We start from the raw sequence: 11646 nt of genomic DNA, 5'->3' as shown, positions 1-11646 counted from the left end.
GGCAGAATCCCCTCCCTGCCCTGCTGCCCACGGGGCTCTGGATGCAGCCCAGGACACGTTTGGCTCTCTGGGCTGTGAGTGCCATGGCTGGGGCATGTCCAGCCTCTCACCCACAGCATCCCCAAGTCCTTCTGGGCAGGGCTGGGCTGGGGCTGTTCATGCCCAGCCTGTGCTGATACTGGGGTTGATCTGACCCAGGTGCAGAACCAGCACTTGGCCTTGTTAAACCTCATGATGCTCCCATGGGTCCAACCCTCACGCTTGTCTAGGTGAAGGGGAGATATGGGACATCAGGGGGGTTGCACCTTATTTGACTTTCCTTTTCTGGAAGCTGTCCCTGCTTTTCTTTGTGCTTTGCCATGTTCAGTTCCAGCTTTGCCTTGGCTTTCCTTACCTCATCACTGCAAAACCCTGCTTTGTCTCCATACTCTTCCCAGCTCACTGTCCTTGCTTCTGCTGCCTGTGCACTTGCTTTCCCTTTAGTTTTACCAGCAGTTCTCTGCTCACTGCTGGTCTCTTTCTTTCCTTGTCTGACTTCATGTTCCTGGTAATGTGCTTTATAGGAGATGTCCTTAAAGCTCTGACAGTTCTGTTCCAATCTCTTGTCCCTGTGGGCAGTGTCCCAGAGGATCTCCCTGAAAATCTGGAACTCTGCTTTCCTAAAGTTCAGGAGCCTAACTTTACTCCTTACCTGACCACATCCCTCAGGACAAAAACTCCATCAATGCATGGTCACTGCAGCCCAGGCTCTCTCCAGTCTTGGTGTCCCCAGTTATCTTTTTTGCGCTGGAGACCAACAGATCCAGTACTGCATCCCCTCTGGTAGGGCTCAAGAGCTATTACCTGGCTCAAGAATTTATACTCCACTCCAGGAGTTTCCTGGATTGCCCACAGCTTTCCCAGCAAATGTTGGGGAGGGTGAAGTCCCCCAGTATGACTAAGGCCTGCAAGTGTGATGCCTCCTGTGGCTGGTCTAAGAAGCTTTGGCAACAGGCTCCCCTTGATCAGGACCTGAGCAAACACCACCCACAAGGTTCCCTTTGCTTCCTTTGCCTCTGATTCCTTCTCCACAGTCATTCAACTTGCTCATGACTTATCTTCAAAGAGAGCTCTTCACTCTCAGTCCACCTCTTGATGCAGAGGGCAACGCCCCTGCCTCTCTTTCCTGCCCTGTCCTTTCTGAGCAGCTTGTAGCCACCCATAGTCAGACTGCAGTCATGGGTTTTGTCCCACCAATCTCCAGTAGTGGCAACAAGGTCATAGTTTTCTAACACCAACTGGCTTTCACCTCCTCCTGTTGGTTGCCCAGGGTATGTGCCTTGGTAAAGGCACCTCAGCTGGGCTGCCAGCTCTGTCACCTTCCCAGGGCACCACCCCTTAATTCCTGTGAGATAATTTCCTGGTGTTTAAGTAGAATATGGTAAGGAAAACAACCCAGTAAAAAATGCACCTTTTTTTTTTTTCCCCCCCAAATCAGCTTCCAGTCTGTAGATGGGGGAAACATGAGTTTCTGGGGCATGAAACTGCTCTGATGGTTTATAGGAGCCTCTCTCTGTTTGCAGCAAGTTCTCTGCCAACCACCAGTCTGAGGTTTAGTGTCCATAAATCCAAGTGTCCACTTCTCCTCACACCCAACTAATACAAGTTCCTGACACTCAGTTATATATATCTGATGACCTGTATGGTCTTTGTGGCCTGCATGGCAAGACCTAGAGAAGGAAGTTGGGATAGTCCCTGCCCAAAATGTTGAATGAAATTGTGTGGTTGATGAATGCATCTTTGTTTCAGGACCTGTTCTTCCATTAGATTTTATCCTTACTTTTGGATATGCAGAAGGGCCAAACCCAACTACCTGCTGCTTCATCTGTCAGTTGAAACAAAAAGTTTTAAATCTAACAGCAAAAAGCTGTTAGACAAACATTCCTAAAAATAATTTTGAGTCTAAATTGGGAATTTATTCACCATAGATATGTTCAAAGAAACAATGAAACTTTTCAGACATTTATATACACTATAACACCCAAGATTTTTTTACAGACACTCCCAAAAGTCTGCCCAATTTATTGCATCATGGTACAGGTATTTAGTTTCTTTTAATTGCTACCAGACTATCTCATCTACCTTTATTTAATGAATAACCCAAGTTTTATCCAGCTAAACAGTTCTTTATTAAATTTGCTGTCCTGGTTAGACCATTATCACTGATTAAGTTTTCTGAGGTGTTCAAGTCTATGAAATGGGTCCCTTACCTGCAATGAATTAATTAAGTTTTCTGGGGTGTTTGGACAGACCTTTGACTCCTTAACTTTCTCTAGATATCTTTCTTGTTCTATGACATGTAATTCATCTCTAGTTATATGATAACCATTAAAAAATTCTTTATTGAATTTTGTTCTTCAGCTATTGATTAAGTTCTCTAAGGGGTATGGATCCATGGAGCTCCTTTCTGCAGGTGCAGTGAGGTAATTTCTCAGGGTTTTCTACTGACACTCAGCCAACACAGATTTAAATCAAAACCAGCTAAAATAATGGCCCAACATTCCTTAACTAATTAAACATAGCTCACTACAAAATTTTTATAGAGTCACAAAACTCCTGGCTGACCCTGTCACAGGGTCATTCTAAACTTTCTTATCCCAGGATGTCTGGTTGCCTATTGCTGGCAGGATGAGCATCCATAAGAAATCACAAGAGGTCTGTGCATTGCCCAGCCACAGGAGGAAGCCACAGCACAGCAGGATATCTCTAAGGCAGAAACTGAGAGTGAAGAAACTCCCTCAGTAGCTCTGAACAAACCTGAATTCACAGATCATAAGAAAAAGGGATTATTGGTGCAACCCACAGACCACAAGACGGAAGGAAGCAGAAATATTCCCAAAACTGTTGGGTTTTGCAAAGGGGGCGACAATTTTTGAAAGAACTGCTCTAGAAGAAATCTTCTGGAGAAGTGCTGAGGGTCATGAAGGGAAGAGCAGATCATGTAAGCAGTTCTTGCAACACATCTTTTTATCAGGCAGCAGCATGCCTTTCTTTTTCCCTTAAAAATTGCATCATTCTTAAACAGTAGCTTTTTAACTCCAAATGAAGGGAGCTCTCATGCTACAGAAACATTAATCTAAAGCTGTACTCTCAGCTCCAAATTGCTAACCATTGTTAATTTGAAGTTAATTTTACTTTAGTATCCAACACAGCAAAGACAGGAAAGAATTGTAAATTTGTGTATCCTCCAAGACTAATTCTGAGTGCAGTGTAGAAGTCTTCCTGTCAGCTGGCTGACTCATAGCTGTAGTGCTTGGAGGCAAAATGCTAACAGGAGAGGCTGTCATATTTCCAGTGCACTATGTGGCACCTTTTTCCCTTAAGAAGACCTTCTGTTTCAATAACAATATCATGAACCAATACAATAATGGAAAGTCAATAGAAAAAGAGCTTATTCATTTGCGCCCCACAGAAATATGATTATTTCCATTTTTGGGGGAGGAAAAAAAATGTATTTAATGGAACTTTGGGACAGCCTCTGCCTTTGTAAGATGAAAGAGACTTAGAATTCTCATGTTCTGAGACATCACTGGTGTGTCTCATAATACCTTGTAGTTGGCAATGTCTCCTACTTGGTCTCTTGATGAAGTGAAGAATTATTATTCTCTTTTATGAATAAGGAAAGAGAAGCACAGCAGCATTTATTGATTCATCCAGGATCTGTCACAGATGTGAGAGGGGATTTGAGTCTCATTTCAGTGTTGCTTGGGCTGTTATCCTTCCTTCTTTGGGTTGTGTCCACATGACCCTATTAGTCATAACCACGGCCTATTATCTACTGGGAGATCTTTAAATAAAATTGTAAGCTTTCACTGCTATGTTTGCAATCCCATCTGCTGCTCTGAAAGGCAAAGAATAGATTTAGTCTGAAAAAGGCTGCAGTGGTACTGATGAATCTCTTTTCATTAATCGAGAACACACAGAACAAAACCCCCTCAAACAGACAAGGTGGTTAAGGAGGTGTGAATTACTTTTTAGAAAGGTTTCTGATTCAATAATTTAGCATATTGCGAAGCATGTTTTTTAAAAAAATATATTTTAAAAAAAATCTTTATCTGTTTAAACCTGACGCTGATTTGGAATTTTTCAGGCAGAAGGTGTCATTAAACCTAAAAGCAGGAGGCTAAAAGACCTTAAAGGAGCAAATCAAAGCTTGTGAATTAGCACTGGAAGTTTTCATTATCAAACTGTAGGAAAGTATGCAATACTGGTGTTGCAGATAAACATCATTACTTAGACAATTTAATTTTATTGCACGTTTTTATATTGCACGTTTTCATATTGCAGCCTATCGCCATTGTACTTAGGTGGCTTTTTTAGATTAGTTCTCTCTCTTCTCTGTCTCAGATTTATCTTTGTAAACGTTTTATTTAGTCTGAAGAGGGCATTGAAACAAAAAACCGTGTCAAAAGCTGAACTGACACGTTTTTTCTCATAACATGGAATCCAGAAGCGTGGATCAGGATCCTTCAGTACTTGGCATCATAAACTCCCCAAACAAGCAGCTATCCCACAGAAGTTGCATGCATTTTATAGGAGGCAGTGAAATGTCTGACCTGCAAGGAAGAGCACATTTTTTGACTGAAATTCTCCGAGTGCTGTCCAGGAAGACAAATCTGCTGGCTGCCAAAAGCTGAGCTCAAGGTCTCTCTGCTGCTTCAGCTGCAAGCAGGGCACACCACCGGGTTCCTGGGCTGCACCTCTCTTAGGTGAAACCCAGAGCCTGTGGTGGATAAACCTTTGTAATACCTGGAGGCACACCCGAGTCCAAGGATCACTTGGTTTTTATTTGCTCAGTGCTGCACGGTGCCACGTTCCACCCACAGCCCCGGGAACTTTGCCTTTCCCCTCGCACCAGACATCCTGAAACTCCTGGATCAGCGTGCCCCTGGGTGCTGGATCCTGGAGAGCGTGGTGTTCCCTCGCCAGCCTCACCTCCCAGCTGGGGAGAAGCTGAAGGAGCTTAAAACAGGGCACTTAAACAAACTGGGGCTCTTTGCATGGTGCTGAAAACAAAACCCTCTGTGCGGCGTGACAGCTCCAGGTTAACCACAACACACAGAACGGCCAGGTAGGACAATTCCTCTATTTCTTCTCCTAAGAGAAGAGTGTGAAAACTTGCATAGAAGCTCAGATTTCAGCTTTTTTTTTGTTCCTTTCTTTCTGTTTTTTTTTTTTGTTTTTTGTTTTTTGTTTTGTTTTTTTTTTTCTCTTTTGCATACCAGATTATTAATCTATCTCTGAATGTTTCTCCTCAATAATGAGCCTGGTGTCAATGTTTTCTGTTTGTAGCACCAGCCCCAGTGTGTCACCAACACTCAAATCTAGAACAAGCTGGGATCACTGCAGTGTGGCTGTGTAAAGCTCTCTGAAGTTGGTGGGAAAACACATCTTAATTTTACTGGCTTTGGATCCAGGCCTCTCTTCTCTCTCTCTGTAGATTTCTGAAGGGAGAGCTGAGCTTCCCCTTCTTGCTGAAAGGTGTTCTGAGTTGTTCCTATAATCACTATTGGCAATTGCATTTTAATTTAACATAAATACATGAAACACAGGCTTTGCATGAATTGGTTTGCATTGGAGCTGACTGTCTCTGGAGGAGATGTGCTCTCTCACACTGGTAGATGCTCCAATTAGCAAGCTATTTTCTGGCCTGTCCCATGCTAAATGATAAATGGTGTCACTGCCTTTAAAACTGGAGGGTATGAGACTGGGATGAAGCATTTGCACCACTTGTTTAAGACCCTTATATAGAAATCACAGCGTTAGGTTTCTCCTGGACAGTCTTTTCTTAGCATAGTTATTTTTGTTTCATTAAGCCAGTATGTGACACCCTGCAAAGTCAACTCATGGATGCTCAAAAACTTTGTGAAGTTTTTCCTAGAGTAAACACTATCTTCTGCAGTACTGTGAAAAATCACCCCTTCTCCCACAAATCTTTTCTCATTTGATATACTAAGTCCTCCGATGTTTCCTCACATCTGTCTCTATTTTGACTCTTACCCTAGGACTAAGACACTTTAGAGTGTATTGAAGGAGGATTTCCACCACAAAGTATTGCTCTTCTCTCTCTACCCATGATTATTCAGGTGTCCTGATACTGGCAAAAGAAGTCCTATGAAAGCCAGAAGGAGATTTTGCCAAATGAGGCCATGGAGGAAAGAACATTTTTGTTTTAGCTAAAGCAAACTTGCAGTGCTACCTAACTCCGCAAATTTTAAATTACTTCAAAAACAGTATTGAAAGCAAAAGTTAAGGCCATGCTACTGGTGGCAAGAGGCACTCTCCTTATTTCTCAGCATTAGCTTGGTTGCAGAGCATCAGGTGAAGGTAACACTGCAATTCACAGTACCGAAGTAATGTTTGCTTCCTTTTCCGTGGATGGCTTATTTTTTCTTAGTGATAAAAACTCCCCGTGGATCTCTATTTAGTCAAATGTGTGACTTACTGCACTTTAGCTGTGGTTCTAGGTGTTAGCCTAGTCATGCCCTACACACAGTTTTGCATTACTGAAAGTCACTGTTGCAGGTTTAAGCAGAACAAAAATCACTGGAAGGAAGGAAACAGAGATGTGGGATAATTTGCTGGTATCACAGTTAATGATGCAGTTTGGTGACAGTATAGCTCTCTTCAAACCAGCCAGGAAACAATGCTCACAGTTTCACTGGGAATAGCTGGTCTCTATCAGAGAAGACAGACCCCTGGGTCATGACCAGGCTGTCTGTGTTAGAGGGACACTCCTCGCACCTTCCACAGAGTTACACTGGCAGTGTTTAGTCTGGGTAGCTGTCCAGCCCCTCACACTCGTGGGTCCAGCCTGGGACCCATAAATGTTTGCATGTGCTCAGCACTGGCTGCAGGAAGAGCAGGATTAGGTTCTTGTACAGTGGTGTAAAGGTAAGGAGGGAAACCTGCCTGAGAACCTGAGACTCATGAGCAGGAAAAGTCAGAGGTGAGTTCTGCTCTACTGTCTGTAGATCTGTACCTTATCTATATCTATATTTAAATATCTAAAGGTGATTTTCACAATTTAAAGGTGGAATGTTCTGGTTTTGCCAGCGCCCCCAGTGCCATATTCCAAGCAGGAGCAGTGAAAGGGCTGCAGACAGGCTGTGATCCGTAGATAAACAGGACTCCTTTTCCCTTCCCCTGACTCACTCCAGAGGCCTGCAGCTCCTTCCCTGCCTCACAGGTGATTCAGGATTACTCGTTTATCCATTACTTCCTTCCTGCTCCCTTCTTCTAGTGAGTCTGACTTTACTGGGATGTGCAATCACTTCAGGCTGCAATTTCAGTGGGAATCTGGATTACCCACCAGTTTAAATTTAGACCTCCACTTGCTTTCCCCTTCAGTAAGAGCTGCAGTGTGCAATTTATACTCTTGTTGTCTTGTGAAATGTTGCCAATGCATTCCCCACCTGCCATTTCACTTCTTGAACAAACAAGACTTTGTTTACTTTCCCATCTTAAATGTACAGATTTGGCGTTACAAAAGTACAAAAGGTACAGGTGTGAGGGGAGTCAGAACAATGGTTTTGCTTAATTTATGCATGTTTTCATGAGAGTAATGTCTTGCATTCCAATTAGGATTGCTCTCCTTGTCTTATAGACCTCCCCACCCTTCCAGCCATGTCCTCTGGGTGTTTTTTACCCGAGGGCTCTGTCTTTGCACTTGTTAGGATGGCTGTATCCTAAAGGGAATTTCCCCACAGCAAAGCAGTTCCCCCAAATCATAGTGCATCTCTTCCTGAGCTGCTGAATTTGTAGGAACTGTTCTGTGAGCATAAACTGACACTGATGCTGATTTATATTTATTTGTGGCACTGCAAACCATGACTACTCCAATTAGCATCCTCTCCAGCTCTACCTGCTGCAAAATAAATTGATGCCTCAATGCCTCAGACTTCCCCAGTACCTTTCAGGAACCTCTGGGCTCCACTGTTTGCAAACACAAGCATCTCACATTAAATTCACTGGTTTTCAGTGCTTTTCCTTACTACTGTATCCATCAAGCAATTTGGTTTGTCTTTAAATTTATTTCCAATTCTAGGGTTGTTTCTCTTCATCCTGGTACACTCCTAAAGTGAATTCTTTTGCCTCTGCTGCCTGGCCTTCAGAGCTCCATAAGTGCACTCCTTTTTTTCTTTGACTCTTCCCCTTCATGTGATGTAAGAGACTGCCTGAAGACCTCTTCTTGTTTCATTAACAAGCAAAAGACTTGAAACAAAAACGAAAAACCTGAACAAATTTGTAGAACACTTGCAAGATCAGCTGCAGACTGAAACAAGTTTCCAAAAAATCATTAATCCAAAAATTTCCACTACATCACATATTGATTAATGAAGCAATATACACTTTGGTCTATTTAAATTTCATGCCTCACTGGCAAGGTTGCCTCATGTCCCAGGCATTTTTGGGAGTCCCAAGGTATAGCTGTGTGAAGTACAACTTCACCATATGCTAGAGAGATTTCCCAGCTACAGCTGGACACCATGCACTGCTTTTGACTTTGTGTGCTTGCCAGAGGTTGTCATTCTCTGGATTGTCACCAGTTTCGTTTCTGATCAGCTCTCGCTGCAAAGTTGTACTGCAGGTTGACTGGCCAGGCAAATGTGCTTTTCTTTATTTGGTTTACAAACAGCATTTTTTCTCAGCATTTTTTTGCTGGACTAGTGTAAATATGCTCTTCCCAAATATGCTCTGCAAACTCACTTGGGACACTGCCTTTGACTAACCCCTTTGTGTTTAATGCTGTTTTTTTCTCCTATGGCCAAAACAGCAATCTGATTGTAGGAAAAAATTAAAGTCCTTGCCTGGGCAGACACCACCTGTTAAGCAGATGGCATCCAAAGAAACACTCAGACCTCTCTCTGACCTGTTTACATCTCTGTACCAGCTCATCCCCAGAGCTAATCCAAACTTGCTTTTCTAAGAGAAATTATGACTTTCATTTACTGACACAAAGCATTTATTCTGTTCTGATTACACCATCTTTACAAAGTCTTTAGGGATTACATGTGTCTTCTAGTACTCAGCTTCACCCAGGGAGCTTGGCCAGATACTAACAGTCCTTAGAAGACATTTCAGCTTAACCCAAGCCCTGTGAATATCTGCTGTGGAATATTTGAGGTAAGCAGTTACGTGGGAGCTGGGCACGGGGGATGCCAGCAGCCCAGAGTGGAGCTGGGCCACAGGCAGGGCATTGCAGAGCTCTGCTTTTGAGGTGTGACACAACTGGAACGAGGTTGTCAAGGTTCAAGGTTATAATCATAGAATCACAGAATGGTTTAGACTGGAAGGGAGAGTAAAATAATGTATTTCCAGGCCCCCTACTGTGGGCAGGCACACCTTCCACGAGGTTGTTCAAAGCCCCATCCAGCCTTGAACACAGCCAGGGATGAGACATCCACAGCTTCTCTGGGTAACCTGTCACTGTGTCTTACCACCCTCACAGCAATAATTCTTCCTAGTATCTAATCTAAACCTACTCTCTTCCAACTTAAAGACATTCCCACTTGTCCTATCTGCATGATTTTGTCAAAAGTCCCTCTCCAGTGTTCTTGTAGGTTCCCTTTACATGTTAAAAGGCTGCTTAGAAAGTTAAAAATGCAGATTTGGAAATAATGGAACTCAGCATAAAAAGAACCTAAAATAACAAAACACACCCTGAAGATTTCGCTTAAGAGCATATTTTCTCATTGTCTGCACTAATCCTCATGCAGTTTACACCTCTTTTTCTATTATTTTAAACTGGGATATCCTGTGATTATCTAAAGATTATCTATCTCCTTGTGGGGAGGAGGCACCAAAAATGGTTGAGCTTTTATGCTTCAGTGCCACACCAAGATAAAGGGCCATGGGTTTTGTGGGTTTTTTTCACTTCCTTATTAAGAAAACTGCTTTCTATATTTCTCCTGACTATGCACTTGGTGCTTCACAGTACTGCTGAAACCTTATTCATTCTCTTTAGTCCCAGAGTCTTTTGATTACTTTTTTTTTTTGTTGCTGTTGCATATCTTCATTAGCACATTACAAGCTTGAAGCTATGTGTCACTGCCTTCTGGAGATACACCAACAAGACCTTGATCACTCTATCAGAAACAGGAAATGCTGTCTCTTCTTATGGGGCCCACAACTTATTTAACCCTTAAGCAGCACATGATGAAAGTCAGAAGTGGGATGACAAATGGCAACACTGGGAATTGGGTGTTAAATATCTACCTCCCTTCTAATGTATCTCCTTGTTTTAAAAGGGATCTTCTGTGATACTGCATCATATCCCAACAGCAGAAACGGTAGTGATTAACCTCAAATGAGTTTCACACCCAGCTCCTTGTGGCTGTGTGCACTGCACATTTCTCACTGGCTTAGCTGCTGATGTGTTCTTCATGTTCTCCTGATCTGCCAGTGAGGAGCATGTCCTTAACTCTGCCATCACATCCTGAAGGCCCCAGGCACACATCAGGCTCTTCCTCTCCTTCATAAGGCTGCAGAGGGATTCACATGCACAACTTCTACCTCAGTTAACAGAAAATCACTGCCTAAACACTGGCTGTCCACGTGAATGGAGATGGGAATAATACATGTCTTTGCTCTCAGCCAAGTAAGTGCAAAGGAACATGCACTTCTGTTAAATACCTGGAGGACAGATGCAGGAACAATACAACATAAATTAAACTTGCACTGAATAAAAGCAAAGGCTGGCAGTGCTGTGATCTGGCATGGGCTGTGGCCATGCTGGCAGAGCTGTGGATATATTTATGGCTTATTTACTGCCAAGGTGGTGCTGCAATGGAAGTGCAAACTGTTGATTAAAATGTCATGCAGTTTTGATGGGGAAATATCCAGGGAAATAAATTTTTTGTGCTTTTTTATGTCATATCATATTAGCACAGACATTTTAGATTTTTGGTTAATTATCTGAAGTTTGATGTTCCATAGAGAAGCCAAGTTTTCTCTTGTCAATACATTAGGCTCCCTAGGCCTTGTTTTATATGATTTTTTTTCCAGATCATGCTCCTTTGCCACCAGGCAGAGGCTTCCTTGTTCTTTTCAAACTTCACAGAACCTGAGCTCTGATGGCTCAAGAAGCCAATTCAGTCCTAGTCATCAGCTCTACAAATTATTGTAGCGCTACAGATTATACTCCTGTGTGCTTAAATCCTGTTTTGGGATCATGGCTCGATGGAATGCTGGTCCTGTTGCACATCCCTAAAGTGAACATCAGTCAGTAACCCCAAGGCCCTCTAACCTCTCTGAAGTGGGCCAGGTTATCATGATCTAGCCATCAAAAACTATAATAATATAATAAAGACCTAATTATAGAATTGTAAAATGATTTGGGTTGAAGGGACCTTAAAGATCATCTTAGCTCCAACCCCCTGCCATGGACAGAACACCTTCCACCAGGTTAATCTAGGCAAGACTTGAACACCTAATTCAGTAAATTATGCTAAAAAATATTTAAAAGATCATTTTATATTAGAAGTAATTATGTAGCAAGTAGCAAGTTGTCTCCATATTTCTCCTGGCAGGATAGATATAATTGTAACCTGGAAAAGAGACAGTAGAGATATACATCATACAGTATGTTCAATTTGGAATTATGGT

At 42.6% G+C, this 11646-nt stretch overlaps 1 protein-coding gene across 1 annotated transcript in view; it reads left to right on the top strand.

Moving 5' to 3' along the window:
• The first annotated feature begins 4871 nt into the window (after nucleotides 1–4871).
• The window catches only part of LOC130264738 (phospholipid-transporting ATPase ID-like), an 83491-nt gene continuing 76716 nt past the window's right edge, over nucleotides 4872–11646 (top strand). Inside the window, exon 1 of the mRNA XM_056513188.1 lies at nucleotides 4872–5110. The gene's annotated coding sequence lies outside the window, so the exon portion shown is untranslated. The remainder of the gene's footprint in view (nucleotides 5111–11646) is intronic.

This window comes from Oenanthe melanoleuca, chromosome Z (assembly GCF_029582105.1).
Source record: "Oenanthe melanoleuca isolate GR-GAL-2019-014 chromosome Z, OMel1.0, whole genome shotgun sequence".
Classification (NCBI taxonomy): domain Eukaryota; kingdom Metazoa; phylum Chordata; class Aves; order Passeriformes; family Muscicapidae; genus Oenanthe; species Oenanthe melanoleuca.
Note: the sequence above shows the minus strand (reverse complement) of the source record. Positions and strands in the feature narration are given on the sequence as shown.